At 51.8% G+C, this 22681-nt stretch overlaps 1 protein-coding gene across 1 annotated transcript in view; it reads right to left on the reverse strand.

Annotated features, from left to right (window-relative positions):
* The window catches only part of LOC138822875 (cadherin-13), a 715907-nt gene that overhangs the window by 692815 nt on the left and 411 nt on the right, over positions 1-22681 (reverse strand). The window lies entirely within an intron of this gene.

The following is a 22681-nucleotide window of genomic DNA, read 5'->3' on the forward strand; positions in this document are numbered from 1 at the left end:
GCAGGACCAAAGGTCAGTTTCAGCCCCTGGAGCTGCTACTTATGGGCTGTAATCACAGCACAGACAGAACTTCACCTGTCCATCTTCAACCCAGGCGAATGGTTTTCCAGACCATCAATCAGGAGAGAAGACATAAAAAGAGCAGCCGGTAGCTTCCGGAACCCAGCTCTGCTCATCTCGTCATGACAAAAACCACAGACAGAATCCTGGCCTGGTTGAAAAAGATTTTTCTGAAAACAGATTTTCCTGTAACTCTCTGGGGCCTGGGTATCACCTTTAGCAGATCGGGATGGGAAGTGTTTTCAGAACATAAGACTGCAACTCCACAACCCCCAGAACCAAAGAGCTTCTTGGGAAAAGCCGTGATCTGAGGGTGTCCTGAGAATACTCAATGGCTGTGACAGGCGGAGGGTCGGCCGGCAAGCTGTTTTCAGAACAAAAATTAGGACTGGTGGCATTGAAAATGGCAGGCCCCAAGCTGTTCATGTGACCGGATGGAATTGGTCTTCCTAAGTTCTCGGTCGCCCGTGGTCTTCACCGCTGCAAAGAGGGAGCTGGCCAGAGCCCTGTCTCTAGCATCCGCGGGTCTCACTGTCAATACCACGGCCCATCTCAAATCTGACAGGCCCACAGCTGCAACCAGCCTTCGGATGCACTGCCATGAACCCACTTGGTCTCGTGTCTCCTGTTTGTAAAAGTGTTTCTAAAGACACGTGCTTAAAGCAGAGGGACTCTGGAAGGTGGCGTGGGAAGGCTTAGTCCAGCACTGCTGCCTACAGCTTCCTGCTCAGCTTGGTTCTCGTGGCTTTCCCCTGCGCCCCTCTCCTCCCATGGGGTCACCCACCAGGGTTGAGATGATGCACACCCAGCTCAGCCCAAGAGATGTGAATGAACACACGTGCTGGCCCGCATCCTACCCCGGTGCAATCACAGCACGGATTCGGGAGACCCAGATTCAAATCTGCTCTGGAGAAGACTGGTCTGAGGGCTCTGCATTCTCTCCAGCTCCCTGGTGGCTGGGTAGAGGTTGATGGAGACGCTAGACCAGCACCTGCCCCATAGCCATGCACTGCCCGGCCACCCAGAGAGGTTAACATATTCAGAGGCTCAGTTAGACGCAGTGTGTGTAAGCATTTAGCATGGTATCTGTATCAGAAATGCTTGTTGTTTGCTTTTTTTTTTTTACTTATTATTAGACTGTCCATAAATTAATGATTATTGGAGCACCAAGGATGCCAGCTGTCCTTTGACTGACCATTAAAAGAAACTGGAGCTGCCATTGTCTCTCTGAACGGCCCCTGACCCCCTGTCAGCCAGGGAATGTGTCCATCAGTACTAGACCACCCTGCTCTGCTTCCCAAACCATGGAGGCATGCAAATCCAGCTGCTAGTGAAGGCCCATTAACAAAGGGGAAGGCTCTTTCTAGCCAGCAGAGCACACCTTTCCTGTGTCTCCTTCTAATTTTACAACTCACGTTGCGTCAAAGCATCCAAACTCGTCCTCGGGCACCAGACTGGCTTTTCCACCATGTCTGGTCAACCCTAGGGGGTGGCTTCCCCAGGAACCTGGCTCCTCAGGGAGGAGGGAAAGAGCAGGAAGAAGCAGGCTGGGCACGGAGGTGACTTTCTGGACGACAAGGCTCAAGCAATGGTCATTCCAGAGCAAGGCCAGCCAGAGAAAGATGCAAAGTTTCACCCCAACAGTAGGACTCGCTGGGGCCCAGCTAAACCCAAGTCGGAACCACCACCCCAGGGGCTGCAGTCTGAAGGCCAAGTGGCTGGGTTAATAAGGTTTTCAGGGCCACTCATGCCAAGTGTGCAGGACGCAGGCCTCTCCTAGCACCAATTAGAAAAGCATAAAACTTCCTGGAATGGGAAAGGGCACCGAGTTCACAGTGCTTGCTGGGATCCGATGGATCTTCACGGGCCCCCTCCGAGTGGACCGCGTTCTCGGCTGCCTGGCACCCAGCCGCTCGCCACTGCCTGGTAAACACCCTACAACTCTGCCTTAATGAGCAGCTTCTGTTTATTAATGGTCTCCTCAAAATGAAGGGAAAAAAAAGGAAAGAAAAGTGGAACCTAACACGCCTCATCTGTTGCACATTGCAGAAGGTTCGTTTCCAACCGACAAAGTTGCACACCGTGGCTACGCACCATGTCTTGCACAAAATTAATTTTCTTCCATCAAAGATGTCTACTTTTTTGCCGGGCGCTGGTGGCTCACACCTGTAATCCTAGCTACTCAGGAGGCTGAGATCTGAGGATCGCGGTTCAAAGCCAGCCCGGGCAGGAGAGACCGTGAGACTCCTATCTCCAATAAACCACCAGAAAACCAGAAGTGGCGCTGTAGCTCAAGTGGTAGAGCACTCGCCTTGAGCTGAAGAGCTGAGGAACAGCGCCCAGGCCCAGAGTTCAAGCCCCACGACCGACAAAAAAAAAAAAACAAAAAAACAAAGATGTCTACTTTCTGTGGCGGGTAGCACAATGCTGGGGTGCTAGATGCAGTTTCTCGGGGAATATGCTCTTTTCTGTTATTATGTTCTTGTATTATCATTGTTGTTGTTGTTATCTTTAAGTAGTTGGACAGAGGAGTTACCATCCAATAAATCAGCTTATGAGAACAATGCATCTTAATCGCTGTTACCCTGTCATCAGTGAGGGAGAACGATGTCTTTGGGGAAAGAGGAGGTGGTACTGGGGTTTGAACTCAGGACCCTGCACTTGGTTGTATAGATTGCTCGCTCAGCTGGCACTCTACCACTTGAGTCATGCCTCCAGCCCTGCCTTCTGAATTGGAGTCTCAAGTGCTTTCCTGCCTTGTCTGGTTTTAAACCCTGACCTTCTTGGATCTCAGCCTCCTGAGTAGCTGGGGCTGCAGGTATAAGTACTAGCATCTGGCTTACTTTAACTGTAGTTTGAATAGGCTTCCTCTTTGCTCAGTCTGCCCTGGACTGCAATCCTCCTATTTGCACTTCCCAGGTAGGTGGGATGAAAGATGCACAACACCACACTTATATTAGAGATAGACTCTCAAGAACTTTTGCCCAGGCTGGTCTCAAACCACGATACTACAGATCTTAGACTTCTGAGAAGCTAGGAATACTGGCGTGGACCACCATATCAGGCCTCAGGGAGCGCCATTGATCTATAGATCGAGGCTCCTTCCCAGGAAGTGGCGCTGATGGTGATCATCAAAGTCACAGGAGCCTGGCCCCATTTTGCCCTAGAATATGTCAAGTACTGTCCTACAATGTGTCATGCTTCAGTTTATCCTCCTGAGAGCCTCTTGCTGTACACGGTGGCAGTGTGAGGGAAAGACCATTACAAGATTATCAGAAGGACACTGGAGCTGACCCGTTCTAGACTTCCAGTTGTCCTCATTCTTCGTCAGTAATGACTTCTTTTTCCATTTTTCCTAGACCTCCTTTCTCCTCTCCTCCCCTTCCTATCTTACATCATCCCTCCTTCCTCTTATTGACTCTGTTCCTTAAACTCACACCTGTTATTAAACTTTCATATTCAATCATCTGACTAGTCGTTTTATAGGTTCCTCCCAAAATGTCCCGGCTCCTCAGTCTCCCAAAGTTGCCTAAGACTAATTTCTAGTACTTGACTGATATGACCTTCTTAAAGATGACAGTGGCCACTCTTTCTTCCTGAAAATCTAGTATTTTTCTTCTTTACTACCTTCTTTCAATACCACCTAATAGTATCTGTTGTTTCCTTCTTGAATTCCTTTTATCTACTTTAGCATTGTAACATCTAGTGCTATTCCTTTCTTACCTAGTTATCAATCTATTTCTCCATCTTCCTCTAACCATTCACTCATTTATTGATCTATCCAATCTCCCCTTTGTCCATGCTCCCATCTATCCATCCACCTGTCCATCCAACTGTCTACCTACCCCAAAACTGATTCATTCATCTTTCTAACTACCTACTGTTCCATCCATCCATCCATCTTCCCAGCCACCCATCTATCCATCTTTCCACCCACCCATTCAACCATCTTCCTACCCATCCATCCATCCATCCATCCATCCATCCATCCATCCATCCATCCATCCATTCACAGAAGCTCAGATTCACTGTGAACTTGGGCAAGTGGCCTTATTTCCCTAATCTCTTATTACCTTGCTTGCAAAACAAGGATGAGGTCATTGTTAGGTTTAAATGAGAGAACAGACATAAAAAAACCTGGCTCGGATGTATTTAAAAGTGTATTTAAACCCGTATCTACCTGTTCTATTGAGAATTTTACCCCCTTAGCCTTAAAAGTCTTAGCCGCACTTCTGCTGCTGCTCTCTTCCTCCCTCATCATCTCATTGACTTCCAAGCCTCTCAAACTAATCTTTCCTCTCTGCTGGCTGTGACCTTTATTAGTTTGCAAGCTGGACTCTTGCCTTGGGCCTTCCTGATCCAATCCATCTTCCACACTGCCCCCAGATTCATTTCTCTGAAATAGTTTCCATTATATTATTTCCCTCCCAAAACCTCTACTGGATTCTCTACAATCTAGTTTTAGGGTCCCCCATTTCTTTTACTTTTTCAATTTTCTCCTATTTTTTCCCATTATAACTGTAATACAAGCACATCAATGGATATTTGTAAACTAGAGAGAAAAAAAATCATTCAGGATCCCCTTATAGGAACCAAAGGGCAGTCAGAAGGTTGACAGACGTCCTCCGGGCCCACCCTCCTTCCCAGGTGCGCAGGCTTGCTGTGCTCAGGAAGAACCCTACTCTCCCTCTCATTTACTGCCCAGTACTCATTTCCCACTTAGATGTTCTCCTGTCATTATGGTCTTCATAACCATCTTCTTTAGTGGCCGTGTAATATTCCACCGAGTCACTTAGCTGCTTTACTAGTGCTTGGAATTTAGCCTATTTGTACAACATTTATCGCACCAAGCGCATGACAGCCGCTCGATAAGGGCTGGCAGTTATTGCTAGTTCCAATTTGTGCCATCACGTATAATACACAGGAGCATCGCTGCGCAGCTTTCTCAGTGCCGAGCCGTTTCCTTAACTTCTTAGCTACAGATTCCTGGTGCAGAGGGCACACTGCTCTTGTGCCTTTTGGTGCTGACCCCAGAAGACTCTCCTGGCTTCCTCTGGCCTCCCCCACACCCACGTCTCCTCTGGCCTTTCCGTAGAGGGCTGGCGCATCTGCTGATGGCGAGGTGCCACACCGCTCTGCGGAGCACTTTTTCGGAGCCCAAAGCATATCTGAAAGCAGCCTGGTGGTCTCAAAACCAATGTAACCTGGGGCAGCCCTCCCATCACACCCGCCAGACTGACACTGAAGTGGATATTCCACACTGCTTCCCCGAGGCCCCTGGGGATTCAGTCCAGGCACCTGCCGCAGTTACTGCGTGCACAACCAACCCTTTGCATGTCTTTGCCCTTGCCTGCCTCAGCTTCCCACCCCCAACAGTTTCCCCGGATCACTTCCCTAGTGAATTCACTGTGCTCCAATCCTCCTCTCAGAACTTGCTCTTGGGGAATCTCCCAATACCTAGTAGGTATCATTCATTGTCCGTATTTCATGGGTCTGGTATCTAAGACACAGAGAGGTTAAGCCACCAGTACATGAACACACAGCTTATGAGGCAGAACGGAATTCCAACTGTAATTCTACCTTCTTCCCATCTGCCAATTTCCTGGGCTCTTAATAGTCACGGTGCACTGCCAGACACTGCCTGCAGCCACCATAGGATCCCGTAGCTAGAATAACAGTGATGCTATTAATAACAGTCATCTTTGCAGCTCTGATCCAATTTCACACTACATTCACATTCACTGTCACCCAGAGAAGCCCTCTTGTTGCCCCCAAACATGCCGCATTTCTGTCCCAAATTTGCATTCATGCTTCCCATGAGATGGTCACACTGTCTCTCTGGTTCTGCCTCTCCCCCTGCAGACTCGATCCCTTCTCTTCTTCTCTTCCTCTGCTCCACCCTCAACTGACATGCCTGACCCCTCTCTGACTCATGTGTAAATGGAATGTCCATAAGAACCACCTCACGGCGCTGATGGAGCGCGCCCAGCAATCCATGCTTTAGGAAAAGCTGGTCAGAGATAGCCATCTCTTCACACGAGGGCCTTGGCCTCCTGAACTCTCTCCTTACCACTGCCTAAGCCCCACTAGTAAGGACCATTTCCAGTAAGGAAGGACTGGTAAACTGAAAACCATAGGTCCAAAGAGTCAGAAAGGTTACTCAAAGCTTGTAAATAGGGCCCAAATGATTGGTGGCACATCCACTGAATCTGCTCCTGGGACAACGGCCACCTGAAGATAGCTTCTTCTTCTTGGTTCTGATGAGATGTCTCAGAACCAGTGGTGATGTCTCAGAACCAGTGACGATGTCTCAAATTCAGCAGTGATGTCCCAGAATCAGTGACGATGTCTCAGAACCAGTGACGATGTCTCAGAACCAGTGACGATGTCTCAGAACCAGTGACAACGTCTCAAAATCAGCAGTGATGTCCCAGAATCAGCAGCCATGTCCCAGAATCAGTGGTGATATCTCAGAACCAGTGACGATGTCTCAGAACCAGTGACGATGTCTCAAATTCAGCAGAGATGTCCCAGAATCAGTGACGATGTCTCAGAACCAATGGTGATGTCTCAGAACCAGTGATTATGTTTCAGAACCAGTGACAACGCCTCAAAATCAGCAGTGATGTCCCAGAATCAGCAGCCATGTCTCAGAACCAGTGACGTTGTCTCAGAACCAGTGACAATGTCTCAGAACCAGTAGCTAACTGGCCAAGTTTTGTCCACCAGGAATGCAAACAGCTTCTGTAGCAAAACACCTACCCCAACAATTTGGGCATTTCACATACTAAGTGAAACTCACTTAGTCAGCAAACTCACTCTACCATTTCTTGATTAAATTGCTCATAATGACCCTTGCTTTAAATGCCCTTTGAAATTTTCATTAACATCTCTCTATTTCCTCACAAAGGAATGGATTTCAGTTTAATTCACCTGGAATGCAGTCTTGCCTTCTGAACGCTCTCACCTGAATGGTGGCTTGCTGCCAGGCCTCTTTCACACAGACCCAACTTCACACCCTGCCTGCTCACACGAAGAACACGTCGAGACCACAGTAGCACAGGTGTGGTTTGAGCAGGACGTCTGTGTTGGGCCAATGTTTCTCAGCCTCAGCACTACTGACCTCTGGCTTGGGGTGGTTTGTGGTCACAGGCCTGACATGCTGATTGGAGAGTCTTGAATAACCTCCCCAGCCTCTGCCCACCAGACGCCAGTAGCCCCCTGCTCCCCTCACCCTGAGAACGGTCCCCTGTGGGCATGGCTGCCCCTGGTTGAGAACCACTGGTTCAGGCCACACTTCACATGCAATCATCAGGTCAGGCATCAGGAAGGGAACTGACATTCAGCAGGGCACCAAAGAATTACTGTGGATAGGCTTCCTGCCTAGAAGCCATTCTGATGTTCCTTCAGGTTTGCAAACTCTGCAAACACTCATTTCTAGATCCACTTCCAGAGGCTCAAAACTTCGGTGGATCCGGGCTGGAGAGTATGCTTTTCTGACAGACTAGCAGCTGTGGCTGACCCTGGGTGCTGGGCCCAAGCTCGGAGATCCTTGCCTCCTGACAGCTTTTTGTTAAGCACCATGGGTATTCTGGGAATTACTACCTGGAGACCTAGTCTGGGTACTTGGGTGGGGCTGGGAGGCATGGTGAGGGCACATACTCCTTGGAACCTAACCACACGCTGAGAAAGAAACGTCTTCAGTTCCTCCTTGCTCACTTCCTCTGGGTAACAGATTTCATATATGGTCAGTGTGTTCTTATTTTGTGGAATGCTCTGAAAATTCTGCAGTGGAAAAATTACCAGGAAAAGCACAGAGACCCGGCGGCTTTGCCTGGTCCCCTTGTCACCCAGGACACCAGATCTCTGTCAGAGCCCTTCCTCCTCCTCCCCTTCCCCTGAGGCTCTGAGGTTCTAGATCTGAGATGGTCGGTTCCTAGCCCTCTGCCCAGCTTAACTACGCCTGCCTGTCCAGGCCTCAGACCCAGGAAGGCACAGATAGTGCTTCAGCTTTGCCTTTACACGGTCTCCACACCTCTGGCTGCAAACACAAGGACTGCCCTGGGCCTGGGCAAGAGAGGACCCCTTGGCTGCCCTTTCTTGTTGCACTGGGTATAGATCATGGCTTTGTCACTCTGCATTTAAACATGAAAGAAAAATCTAAGTAATTAACCCACAGATGAGGGCAGAGAGGAGCAAATTACATGGTGCAGGGGACTTGGGAATCAAAGGAGCCCGATTGGGACAGCGCGGCTGGAGGGGGCGGAGCACCAGAGCTGGAGGATGAGCGGCTGTCAGGAGGCCTGGGCTGGGATCTCAGGTTGCCTTCTCATTACCGTGCCGTCAGACTCTCCAGCTGAACCAGCCAAGGGGTGCCCAACAGCCATGGTAATTTGGAAAAATCCTAAATCCTTCTAGAATCTGCTATCGACTTCAACATGGTGAAGAGTAGCGTGCCTCTCTCTCCTCCTCTTCTTTCTCTCCCTTTTCCCCTCCTTTTCTCCCTCTCTCCCTCCTTTGCTTTCTTGGTCCACTTACTACTTTTAAAAGTCAGCCACTCGAATGCATCTCCTCTTCCCACAGTCTCGGGGTTTACTGCCAGCCCTCCCACTCCCATATCAGAAATGTCCAGGAAGATTGAGACAAAGATGGTTCTAGAATCCACCTCACAAATCAGCAAAATGGAAGTGAAGAACCTGGCTTTGCTGCTAGTGGGTTGAAGTTACTTGCAGCTCTAGACCTCCTGGGTCGCTTTCCATGGATTGGACCGGGCGCGAGTCCAGGTGTGGCCAGCAGGACTGGGAGCCACGGCCCAGAATGGCTGCGTCGAAGTCTTGGCAGTGCCACTTGCCAGCCCCCAATTGTTCAGCGCCTTCCTCCCGTTCTCTGGTCTCTACGATGGGATGGGGGATGGCTAAAGGGCCCTTCTGTGGAGCAGCTTTGTCTAGAGAAGAAGAATGGCACCTCTCATGGTGAGTACCTGTAGAAAGGGCCATGTGAACTCAGAAATGGAGCAGGCAGCAGTCCTGAGCTTGGACTTCCTGCCCTAGGGCTGCCTAAAGCAGGCAGCTTAGTAATAGCTGTATGGAGACAGCATTGGCACAATATAAAGCTCACTCTTAAATATACCCCTCTGTGGCTCTGAGTGTGCTCAGAATGTGGACAGGCGTGCAGGCACCACCACTCCAGTTACACGTTCCCCACCCACAAAGAACCCCACATCCGTCAGCAGTCACTCTGTGCCAGGAAACCACTGCTCGGCTGGGCCTCTGCCTCTTCCAGACAGCTCATCTGCTGCCTGAAATCATAAAGCAGGTAGAATTATCTGAACCCCAGCCCCAAAGCTGCATAGCTGTGTGACTGTTATCAGGAATACTGGGCTCCCTATCTGTGACATGGAGTTAGAATCACAGTAGATATTGGAAGTGTCATTAAGAGGGGTAAGCGGGCTGATTTGTGTGTCTACAGAATCCAGGTGAAGCCCCCCTCACAGCCACCGCCTCCAGGACCGCTGCTGGGATTCCGACACGCAGCTCCCCGGCTCAAGGCATGCCACTGGTAGGAACCCAGACTGAAGCAGAGCACAGCAGAGGAAGCAACTACTGCCGGGTGGGAGATGTAATGAAGAACCTCACTGAAGAGATACAGCGAACTTCTATCATATGCACATTTAACTAATGTAAACCCAGCTCTTCGACCAGGGAGAGACAGAGAAGAGAAAAGAACAATGTAAATACTGCAATTAAGTGCTGGAAAATTACATCTTGCATATATTGTTTATTATGCACTGTACATTACGGCATGCATTATACATCGTTCCACATTGATTACCACACGAGGCTGCATACACAAAACCATGTGCGCTGTGCTTTAATGGGCAACTTACAAAGATTTCAAGGTTAATGACAATTCTGTGTTTGCTTTGAACCCTGACTTTACAACCCAACCTCTGAGTAAAATTCAGCTCTACTGTATGTCAACAATCACAATTCACCATTATTCCAGATGAATGAAATCTACAACAACAGATGGGCAGAATCAACCAACAGCACGCAAGCCACAGAGCTGGGGGTTTCGCTGCAACTGCCTCCAACTGGCCAACATTCACTGGTCAAGAGCCATTTCTGCCCTCCTCAAGCTCACAGTCCCCTTTCAAAATCAAGCCGCAGAATCAGAGGGGCCATGAGTGGCAGAACTGGGCTAGGGAGCATGGGAGCCATCTCTCCTCCTACAGCCAGTAGGCAGAATAGGGAAAGGCTGGGGCCTCCCTCTGGCCCGGCCACCACTTAGCCTGCTCCATCATTCCTCACAGCCCTCATTGTCACCTGACAGACATTGTACATCCACCTAGTCACTTCACACCATCTCCTTCCCATCCAGTGTGCGAGCAAGATGCCTGGTTATGTCCATGTTCCTGGTCTAGAAGGACAGCAAGCCCTCCGCAGTAATGTGTGTTGACTAATGACTGAATGAGTGTATGAGGGTAATTTTCCAGATTCTCTGCTTTCCTCCTGTCTGCTGCTCCCGAAACTGCTACCATCCATTCCTCTGGCCTTGGCTTGCTGATCTATTAATCGTCTGAAAGTAGTAGGACTACATTCCACGTCAAAGAGGAGGCCCTGAGGTAGCTTCCCAGGGCTTTGGCATGCTGGTACCATCTAGTGGGAAAGAGAATATCTGCAGGTGGGTGCTCAACCAACATCAAAAGATTTCACACACACACACACACACACACACACACACACACACACACACACACACAGAGGCATGCACGCACGCACACACACACACCCTAACTCTTCTTGCTCTCCTGGGCTCTACTGAGGGATTTTCCAGGGACCCGAGTGTGTCAGGTGGAACCCCACGTCCATGCTGAGGGCACACGCTGAGCGTCCAGTGCCTGCCAGCCTCTCCGCTTTGCGGCTCAGGACCCCTCCAGGGTAATAGATGCTCCTCTGAGCCTCCAGCAACGGCTTGGCCTGGAAGCACGGAGTTAATGGTTGCAGCTGCCAAGGGGCTGATCCCGCAGTGGAAGGTGGGCCCAGGGAGATCCACCCCACCCCTTGTCACTCAAAGGGAGAATTCTAAAGTGAGTTGTACAGAGTTTTCTTTTTTTTTCAGGGCGACCATGAGCCCTAATTTCTGTGGCCGTACCGGCGCCATCTTGATGACAGTCTTCACTGGCTTCTTTTTCTCATCTCACTCCACTTCTGAATGCCGGATTGCCTCTCGAGCCAGCCCTTGCCCCCAGCCCCATGTCTCTACCCCTGTTTGTGGGAACACAAGCCAAGCAACAGGGCTGAACACCGTGATGCCTGTGGGCAGTAAGAAAGCCTCAGGAATGCAGCCCAGACAACTACCATAGCAGCCACACTTTCAGATATTTTAGAGCTGGTCTAAGGACTACGAGCTCTAAATGACTACCAGCATCCTCACCTTGATGAGAGTTAACACCTATAATCCAGCGATATGTGTTCTAAAGAATTACTACAATTTTCATGGAAACAAAGGCCAAAGAAAATGCTGGTCTCTTTTCCTGACCTCTGCTCCACCCACCCACCTCTCCTTGTCCTAGTTTGACCAACTCATGAGGTAGCTAATGGTCAGGGTCAAGGCTCAGAAAACGATAGACCAAGGCCCAAACCCATCTCTGCCTATTTTTGGAAATGAAGCTTAATTGAAATGCAGCCTAGCCTATTTGATTTTACTTCTCTAGCAACTGTTATCCTACATGTTAGTCTACATTTGAATGACTACAAGAATGACTATATATTTACTGTATTGCCATTTTTAAAAAAGTCATTTAAAACTACCTTCCCCTAATTTAAATAATTGCTAATAATATTTTAGATAAAATTTCAACAAAAAGAGTAAGGAACAAACAGACATTAACTGATACCACTTTATCAGTAAGGATAAAACTTTCCTTGATTTATTACCACCTTCATTTCACAAATGATAGGACATCTCCCTAAGAACTACAAAGATTACTGCACCAGAATAAAAGGTCCTCAGCCCGAGAAAGCATGGCAAACAAACTAAGAACCATCCTCCGTGTCCCTCAACGTTTTCTCACAGCTTTTCTCCAGGCCAAGTTATCATACTTGCTTACTCTCACTTTTATCTTTCTCCCTGTTAGATCATACACTCTCGGAGGGCGGTCAGGCGACCATGCTTCTCGCGGACACCCTCAGCTCCCACGCACCGACAGTCTGCCGAGGGAATGTCTTAGTCACCCATGACATGCACAGAGGGACGCACAGACGTCAGCCCACTGAGGGCAGCAGAAGGAGCCAGCACGTTCGTGGGGGACCGGGCGTGTGAAGCTATGGGAATCTGGCACGCAAACAGCATCTGTCCAGTGGAAGAAGTTCTATGGGAAAGGCAGCATTGCTGCTCTATCCTGCTTGTCGAAGGGTGGCAGGCACTGTCAGAGCCTAGTGCTTGCTTAGTGAATGGCTACCTGACCAGACACACTTAAACTAAAAGGATTTATCACGAAAGTCTGTTTTGAGAAAACAGAGCTAAACTTCGAGTTAGATGCAGTCCGGTTGCAACACATTGCAAATTCCTGTGACTCCATTTGGCCATCGGCCATACAGTCGTTTTGCCTGGACTGGGGAAAACACCACCCACGATAGGGTGCAGGAGGTACTGGCACTGGGAGACACACAGAGCCCCGCAGAGGCAGGGACTGCGTGCACTGTGGAACTTCGGCTGAGCCACACCCAATCCGGGCCCTGCTGCTGGGCCATTCTTGCTGGGGTGGCTCTTCTTGCTGGGTGTGTGTGGGTTGTTTGGCCCTGGCCAAAAGCCAGACTCTGAGGCAAAGAACACTAAAAACCCTGGGCTAACCCAGTTCCGAAGACTGCTCCAGGTGCCCAGGCAGAAAGCGAAGACCCAGATCCACCTTTTAGAAACCAGAAACTCAAGAAACGAGGGCATCCCAGGCAGCCGTTCTGGCTTTGGGAAAAATCAGAGAACAAAACCAACAAAAGAGTGAATTGTTACATAATGGTGAAGTGATGGAGGACAGACTCGGAAGACGGAGGCTTTTTATACACTAGCACAACGTAGAAGGGAAGAAGCGTGCCCAGCAGGCGAAACACGTGGTTTCTCCGTGAACCTGAGGACCCTGGGCAAATAGGACTCAAACACCCACAGCTTGCCACCACCCACAAAACCTAGGGGAGAACAGTTATCTCTAGGGGCTGTGACAAGGATCTGAACTCGTGTACACAAGGGACACCTGCAGCTATGGAAAACTGTAGCTATCCTGAGGTAGTTAAGATAATCATAATAAGTAATAGGTACTCGTAACACTGGTGCGTGTACACACATGTGCTCACACCACCCTAACCAAGCCTCCAGGGACCAGCTGCTTGGCAGAAAACATCTAGAAGATCAAATGATTTTTATGAGGCATGAAAGCCCCAGGGGAACAATCTTTGGGGACCGATTAATATGAGAATCTCCCTGGGGAACAAACTTTATTTTTAACAGCCGTGCTTTTCAAATATGTACTCCCCACCCCTCCTGGCGTCACAGTGTACTCTCAACTTCCCAAGAGCACAATGCTCAAAAGTTAATACATCCGACATTTGTTAGGCCCCCTCACAGATGGCAGTCACGGGATGAGGTCCATATACACCCTTTTCACTCCTCACAAAACTTTTGAAGGGCAGGTATAGATATTTCCTTCCTTTACTTGTGTAAGCAAAGAGGGGAGACAGAAGAGCGGGCAATGAGTAACTTATGGCAGCCACACAAGCAGGCAAATGTCTGGGCCAGGGTTCAGACCCACGCGCAAAGCTTGGAGTTTCCTCAACTCTTTTAAGCAGACTGAGACCCCAGCTCCTCACCCTCCCACAGGCTCCAATTCCAGACCAGCTCCTTCCCTGTGCTAGGCAGGGTGCTGTGTCCAGCTCAGCACTCCCAGATTAGCAGCATTCTTGGCACTTGGTATGTATTTTAAAAAATAGGCGAAGAAAGAAGAAAACAGGGAAAAAGGAGCAGAGAAGAAAAGATGGAAAGGAGGGAGGATGGGGGAGGGAGGGAGGGAGGGAAGGAGGGAGGGAGGGTGGGGGAGAGAGAGAGAGAGAGAAAGGGAGGGAGGGAGGGAGGGAGGGAGAGAAGGTAGAAGAACATCAGGGAAGGGTGAGCCAGCAGCACCCCCTTTCTGTTATCTATATCAGCAACTATTTCCTATTGAACTATCACTAAATTCATAATTATTTCAGCAACTTATTTGCCTGTTTCTCACTAGACTATAAAAGCTGTGAGAACAGGGATTCTGCCCAGCCTGTTGGCCTCTGAGTTACCAAACACCTGTTCATAGTTAGTGACTGGCTGAAGCTATCAGAAACATGGTGTGTGTGTGTGCGTGCATGTGCGCGTGCATGCGCGTGTGCACACACACACACACCCCAGGCTCATATCCCTGCTCACACTTGCCTCCTCTGTGATCCCAGGCCCGTTCCACGAGTCCCCCGGCTTCTCCAGCTGTTGAAAGGGGATGACAACTGTTCATGAGCCCTCCTGAGCATGAATCGCTTAGTTGAAAGCCTGGCATATGGCAAAGTAAACCTCTGTGAAGGAAGCAACAAGAAAAGGAAGGAAAGACAGCAGAAAGGCAGGATAGGCTGGCTCAGAATCAATGCTACCAAGAATACACTGTTTTCACACATCAAACTCCATTCAGTGACTGAATCAAACTCACCAAACACTTTCACAGGGCCCACAGCAGAGTCGTGGATTCTGGGGTGATGGAGAAGATGTGGACACCTGTTTCCTTGAAGGTGACTGTGATCGTGACCATCTGTGAGCATCTTTACAGCAAACTAGGATTGTCTGGGTTTTAACACCATTTTGTCCATTTTGCAGATGAGAACAGGGAAGAACTTTGCTGTAGGTTACATCAAAGTAATGTGGCCTTTACTGGCTGCCCATTGCTCAGGCCCAAGTCTATGGTGTGCAGAGTCAGTTAATAGCTTCCTAGAGACCACTGCTAACCTGGCTGGAAGGGTAAAGCCACCCATAGTGAGGGTATTTACGTGGGAGTTAGAATCTTTTCGTCCAAGTGACCATTTGACGTAAGCACCACCATTTTAAAGGTAGCCGCCATCTTACAAGAAGCTAATTTTTGTTAAGTCACATCCTGTTACAAGAATTGTTATTCCCGGAGCTGGAGGAATGGCACAAGTAGTAGAGTACCAGCTGAGAAATAATTGTTTTTCTGACAAGTTCCTACCTAGGCCAGATGTCCTGATTTGGGTTGATTGCTTGGATAAACTTTCAGCCCCTTTCAAACTAGCCAGCTCTGCAAGATTGTGAACCTAAGTTCCAAACAATCAGAATAAAGAGCAGCAGCGTGTTAGTGATCAAAGCTGGGCAGAAGGCCTGCCCAGCGTGCTTGCTTGCTTACTTGGCTTCCTGACAAAGGCACACCCTTCTGCAGAAGTCAACTTTGTCTTCCCAGATTCCTTTTGAGTTGGTGCCCCAATATCACACAGTAATTTGCAAGCATCACAAATCATATGGCTATAGCTTGGTTTGGGTTTGGTGTGTGTGTGTGTAGGGGGGAGAGAGAGAGAGAGAGAGAGAGAGAGAGAGAGAGAGAGAGAGAGAGAGAGAGAGAGAGAGAGAGAGAGAGAGAGAGAGAGAGAGATCCAGTTGCTAAACATTTCCAGTATTGCTTGGCACCCAGCAGAATGTTCTGGTACTATTCTCAGAAGCATACGAGTCATGAACGCTATACTTGATAAGGTGAAATGAAGGCATGTTAGCATTTGCAAAGTGATTGCTGAATGTAGTCGATCATTATTTGCTTCATGTAAGAAATATTTCTAGTGCTGCTGATTGAATGTTCGAGAAATGATTAAAGGGCTTGGTACTGTTTCTCCCAATATCTTTTGCATAAAAAGTGTCAGAGATTGGTTTGTTACAGGGGCTGCACTCCAGTCACTCCATGCAAGGACAGTCCCAGCATGGACCGGGTCTGACAGCGCGGCGTAACGAGGCCCAGGCACCTCTGCAGCTCCACAGTCTAGCTAACACCCCATGATCATCCTCATAGGTCCTCCACTAAAGTCAAACACCTCAGCTTCTGTTTGAGCAATTGGTTCCTGACCATTAGAAGAGTTAGAGCCCTGCTTTACCCAGCCGTCTCTGAACCCAGCCGCCATCAAGCCTCCATGTGTCTGTCCCCTGCGCTCTCACCTGGGTGGGCACCCAGGGAGCGCCAGCCTCGCCGGGCTTCCCCTTCCGCTCATCCTCACTCCAGCCATGGCTGTGTGACCTCTTCAAAATGGAAATCTGACCGTGTCACTCCACACCCTCTCCTCCCCTTGTGACCTTCAATGGCTGCCAGTGCTCTGAGACAAACACCAAAATCCTCAAAGTGACCAACACCTCCTGCCCACCCCTCGGCACTACCTGGACCAGGCTCTTTCCGCCGGATATGCCTTCTGCCTGGGCTGCCTTGCCCACCCCCAGCCTGATGGCCTCTCGGCAAGGCCTCCCAAACCCTCTATCTGGATTTCACTCCTTTCTTATATTCATTCACTCACTGTTCATTCATTCATGCCTGCCGAGTGCCTAGTATGAGCCAGGAACTGTTGTGAGCCCTGGGGACACACCTACCCTCATGTCAGGCAGCGCTACGTGGCCCACAGGAGCGTATGTTTCAGTACAAGTGTAGGATAAAGCACAGACGCACACAGTGTGTAGAATGGCATGACCTCACACAACTGCCTTTCCTCCCTCCACAGTGGTTGTCTTGGTTTTAAATTATTCATTAATTGATATTGATCCCTCAGCTGCCAAGCTGAGCCCCAAGAGAGCAGAGCCAGAGCCTGCCTGCCTTATTAGCAGCTGGACTCTGACGCACAGATGGCATATGTGCCATGCCTGCCTATCGGAGGTCCGCCATGGCTGCCCGAAACGTTTGCCGAGGCCGTGTGGCCCCAGGTGAACTTCCCAGGGCACAGGAGGGACCGTGCCAAGGGCAGGAGCCCCTCACCCCAGCCCTTTGGGGAGTCTCCTGCTGTCTGTCTGGTTGTAATTTTGAGTAAGGTCAGGAGCCGGCTAACTTTTTCTGTAAAGGGCTGCGGAGTACATATTTCAGGGCTTGGGAGCCAGACGCTCTTTCCTCTGTTTTCATAGCACCCGTTACATAAATGAACAGGCGTGGCTATGATCCAATAGAGCTATTTATACAACAGGCTACCAGCCATAACTTGCAACTCCTGAGGTTGATGGCCTAGGCCGCCCACTACTGTGGCAGGTGAAAGGGAGCCCGTATAGCCCCCGTCAGCCGCAGGCCAATTGGTGGGATCCAGCAACCCTCTGCAGACCCTACACTGACCCACCAAGCAGCAGAGGGAGAGACAAATCCAGGGACCCAAGCTCAAGGCTTTGCATCAACCACATCCTTCCTCAATCACACTACACGCAAAAGCAGTTCCTGGCCCCAGGGGGGGGGGGGGGGAGACCATGGCTGAGGTACTCTGGGGCAGGGACAGCGGCGGCCACATTCCTTCGAAGGTCCCTGGGCCCCGGCAGAGCTGAACTCATTTCCGGCCCGGCCTGGCCCTGCCCAGGCATGTGGTAGAGCAGCAGCTGCGCCCCCCTCCCCAGCCCAGCGGGGTTCTGCTGGGAGACACAGGGTCTTTGTGCCTGTGCAGAAGATCGGTGGCTCTTGTCGGTGTCTCTGAAATGAGACACGACATGTCAAAACGTGCCTGTTGCTAATGTTAATTTTCAGGGATTTGACTTCTGTGGGCAACTGGCAGCAGAGACATATCCATCTGAGAGGCGTCTGTGGTTCTATTTCCCCAGACCCTCAGGGTCTGTAGCTGTGGAACACATGGGTCCGCTGGGTCTCACCTGCTGCTGGGGGAGGAGGCAGCCAGATTCGTGCAGCCCACTTCCAGGGCTAAGAACATCCATGGTAGTCTTAACACTGGATATAGAACCACAGTGGGTGTTAATTGTTATATATAACATATATTATATGGTCCAAGCTCTAGGACAGCAGCGCAGGTGACGGTACCCAGGCATAAGATGCCCTGGGACCGTGCCGTCACGAAACTTCCCCATGGAGTTACAAAGGCTGACTGCTAGCTCGGTGCCACAGCAGCCCTTGAAAGGCCAAGCACGGGGAGTCACCACAGTATGTGATGACGGTTACCCTGTGAGTGAGCTATGCTCGTGATGACGGTGCCAGATGCACAGTACTCCACGGGCAGTGATGGCTCTTGGCCGAGCACTACCGACATGCAGGGTGGGAGGGTCTGGGGGACACGCAGTGATCCTGGAGTGTCTGAGCTGCTGATACATGATGGCCTTTAGGTAATCTGATAGTCCAGGACCCAGAGCTGCAGTGTTCCTCGTCTGGATGTAATTACTGCACACGAAGCGACAAGCTGCGAGCGGTTCCCCACGGTACTGAGGGTACAGATCTCCCGCAGTGTCACAGCCCCTGGTCACGCTGCTCCTCCAACGCAGTGTGTTTGTACCACAGGCATCAGAAAGAAGCTAGCCTGTCCTTCCCGCGGCCACCACTGAGGAACTCACTGAGCCCATCTGACCAGGGCTGAAGAGACCCAAAGTCATGCGGCTATAGGGGCAAAGTGGTAAAATCGGGGAGTCCAGTGGGATGGGTGTGGTAGACAGTGGTGGAGGCTATGATAATACACATAAGTCTAATGCTGGGGTGAGGGGAGTGTTAGTTCAACTCCAACCAAGTAGGACCAGGTGGGAATGCAGGTCTTCTGTCAGACCTCTTGATTTTTTTTTTCTTAAGAAACATGAGAAACCTGGGTTGTTTTTTAATGTTTAATTTCTTACTTTTCAAAAGCTTTAGGCCAAAAAAGTTGTTCCATGGGCTAACATTGGCCGGCGGCTGCCACTGTGCAACCTCTCTGCGAAGCAAGAGTTTCTGTGCTGAAACAGAGAACACCAAACTGACAACCTGTGACCCAGCCTGCTAAGCCAAAGGGCAGTCCGTCCTTTTCCACCAACCCTGGCTAGATGCACACTCCCAGTCTGAAATGTCATCTCTTCTCTCCCTGGCCTCCCTATTGCTGCCTCTGCCTCTGGGGTGAGAGAATGACTTCCCCCCTAGACCAAGGACATGGCGACCACAGGGGCCTGTCAGGGTGCACGGGATGCTGTGGCCCAGCCAGACGCTGTGGCCGCAGAGCAGACCGGCCGCAGGGAGCGGAACTGGCAGCGTCCCTTCAGAGGGCCAGATTCACGCAGGCATGTGGACACCTTGCTGACAGCTAAATGGAAGCAATGTCCAAACCACTGGTCACTTGATTTGATTCTGCCCAGCCGATTATTATAATTGGATGACAGATGGATGCTTGCCTCTCCTTTTCAACTGGTGTTGGAGCGAGGAGGCACTGGCGCCTGCTTCTCTCTTCCGGGTAGATAACTAATTGGGAAGATTACCTCCTTTCATAAGCAGAATGGTTCCTGCCCTGTAGCTGCCTAAAGAAGAAAGGCCAGTCCAACTGAAGTCCAATGCCAGGAGATCTCAGAGCTCCCCTGCATTCCACACTGTATTGTGTACTGGAGCCTTGGAAATTTTTCTTGCTCTAATATGTTGAGGGCTTGCAGAGTTGAAGAATAAATGAGAACAGAACCAGAACAAGGAGGGTGAAGGAAAAAGAGAAAGAAGGAAAGATACTCTCAGGGAAAAAAAAATTAAAAAACCAATGACAGGATTTCTCCTTTGGGGGAGCATGTAGCAAATAACCTGGAATACGGAGAATGGTTCTGTTTTGATGGAGCCGCTCCACTGAAGTTCTCTAAAAATACGAGCTGGAGATTCAGAATTTCGTAATGCTGTGAATGGAGCCCTCTTCTGGAGAAACTTTTCAACAGGTATGGAAACAAGACCAAAACACAGTGCACCAAGCATGTGCCCCTGCCCATGTCTAGGAGCACCGTGGGGGAGTATTCAGGATATTTACATGATATGACTACCATTCAAATAGGAATCAGATCCATAATTTGTCTCTCCTTACCTTCCAAAAGGGAGAAATTATCTGGACTCCCCAAGCAACAGTATTTGGGGAGGAAAAGAAAGGGAGATGTTTTCAAGCACCTGGCTATACTTTCACCTGGGAGTCAGCCTCAGGCAGAGGGGCTGTTTATCCACCCAAATGCCAGTTCCTCCCATCATGCACTCACTGGGCATGTTGGTTTGGGCTATTTTTCTGTAACACACAGAGGATACTTTCAGGAGGAAACGGGTTTTATCAGGCGAAAAACCAAGGCTAAAGATAGGAAAGGGGAAGGAGGGAGAACAGGAGAGAATGGCCAAGAGAACTTTTGAGGCTTTCAGTAGAACAGACCGTGGAGCTGCGGAAAGCCAGATCACAGTCTACTAAGTCACTTTTGGGAGGTAATAAATACATAAATATGTTCAGTCATGTGACCTCTATCACTTTGATTCCTCTCACCACTTACATCTCTGTTTCCCCCAGACTTCTGGAAGGTTATAAATTGCCACATGGTACTGGGGCATCCTCTACCCCTCCTGCGTCTCCTCTCTGACCAAAAAGGCTCAGGAAATAAACCACTGCTCTTAAAACGCACATGGATAGAAGATACGAGATCTCACAAAATCCTAAAAATCAAGGTTCTGAAGTCAGCTCTTCCCAGGCAGATCTCAGTATTTCCACGGCTGACTGTGAGGCTCTCCAGACCTGAACCACTCCCTAAAATCCTAATTCCTGGAGGATGACTCACGCGGTGTTAGAAGCTCGGGGCTAGTCCTCAGTGCTCCCGCTGCGGGGCAGAGAACCACATTTACAGTGGATTTTCTAGCTCGTGCCTCTCTTAATTTGTTTCCCATCCACTACCGTAGCCAAATTTCAGAAGCCACTTCTGGAATCGTCTTTCCCAAAATACTCCAGGGGAGAGGAGAGGTGCCTAGGGTTCCTCTTGGCCAGCTTCCGGCTGTTAAAATTCCTAAGGTCCTGCCCAAATGCCAAAAAGCCAACTTCGTCCATGAGCTCGCAGGGCGGGCGGCGTGGCCAGCCGGGCGCGGGCCTCTCCACCGCAGTGGGAGACGCGCCCAGGCCGGCCCGGGCAACCACCGGGCTTGATTGCACTGCGTTCCCCTTCCTCCGTGTTCCCTGCCTCAGGAAAGTTTCGGCTTTGCTGTTGACCGCCAGGCTCCGGGGTTCGGTCCCTGGCTCTGGGGCGGCTGGCCGGAGCAGCACATGGACTCCGGCCGGAGGGGAGCTCCCCTGCGCCCCCGCGGGCCCGCTGCGCCTGCCCCAGGTGGGAGCCGCCCTGATCACGCCCGTGGGGCCGCGAGGGAACTAACGTCCTCTGGACGGGCCATTCGCGCCTGGCTTCGCACCTGCGGAGGCGCCGCCCCAGGGGCGCCCGCCTGGCTTGTCTCCTTCCCAGGAGGGACAACTGTGGGCAGGCCTGGGATGGGAGCCGAGGTGGAAAGACACCAAGAGAGCCGGGGACCTACAGAAAAGGGCCCGTAAGAGAGTCAGGGCCACGACGCCAGGCCCCCCGGACCCCCCGGGCCGGCCTCCGGGGAACGCGCCCAGGCCCACGGCGTCCGAGCTGAGCCGCCCGCGTGGGGCGTCGGGGCGCGGCGGGGCTGTCCACGCCGGCCTCGCCATCTGGGGCAGGCGCGGCGCCCGGTCGCGGGCAGCGCGGGGTGACGGCGGCGCTGGCTCCGCGTCCGGGAGTCCGGGGCCGGGCCTCGGCCGCCCGCACCCGACGCCGCCGCCCGGGTCGGGGCCTTTCCGGGGTGCTGCTGGCTCACGTTCGGGGACGTGGCGGGCTCGGGACCGGGCCCCGGACTCCGCTGCTGTCATCCCCAACTCGCACACGCGCCTCTTCCTCGTGCGCCCAACTCCACGCCCGTCCTCCCCCCGGGCGCGGCGCTCCTCCCCGCTCCCCCCCCTCCTCTCCGCCGCCCCGGCCCGCGTCCAGCCGCTGGCGGCGGCTCAGCGCGCCCGGGCGGGCTGGGCGTGCCCCTCCGCGCCCCGAGCCTCCGGCCGGGCCCCGCGCCGCCTCTCCGCGCACAAACTTCGGTCCGGGCCGCGGCGGGGACCGCCCCGGTGGCCGCCGCGGCGGGAGGGCTCACGGGCAGCCGCAGCCGGGCGGGCCCGGCTTCAACTTTTCCCCGCGCTCCGCGCCACCCGCCCGGGGAAGGCGGCGGAGGCGACCGCCGGGCTCCGGCCGGACAGTGGGGGCGCGGGCCGGCCCGGGGTCTGGGAGGCGGGCGCCCCCGGGCGCGGGCGCGGGTCTGGGAGGCGGGCGCCCCCGGGCGCGGGCGCGGGTCTGGGAGGCGGGCGCCCCCGGGTGCGGGCGCGGGCGCGGCCGGGCGCCGGCGCCGTGAGCGACAGCGGCAGCCGGGCTGCGGCGCGGGGCCGGCGCCCCGGGAAGTCGGCGGTGCCCGGCTGGGCCCGGCCTCTCCACGCCGGGCAGCCCGCGAGCCGGCCCCGAGACTCGGGGGCTCGCGTGGTCTCCAACTGAGTCTCCCCGCAGCGCGGGAGCCTCCGGAGGCGGAGGGGGCGCCCCGAAGTTCGCTCTCCCCCCCCACGAGAACGGGGTCCCCGCGGGCGAGAGGGGCTCG

The sequence above is a fragment of the Dipodomys merriami genome, unplaced genomic scaffold (genome assembly GCF_024711535.1).
Source record: "Dipodomys merriami isolate MVZ:Mamm:240054 unplaced genomic scaffold, mDipMer1.0.p SCAF_116, whole genome shotgun sequence".
Classification (NCBI taxonomy): domain Eukaryota; kingdom Metazoa; phylum Chordata; class Mammalia; order Rodentia; family Heteromyidae; genus Dipodomys; species Dipodomys merriami.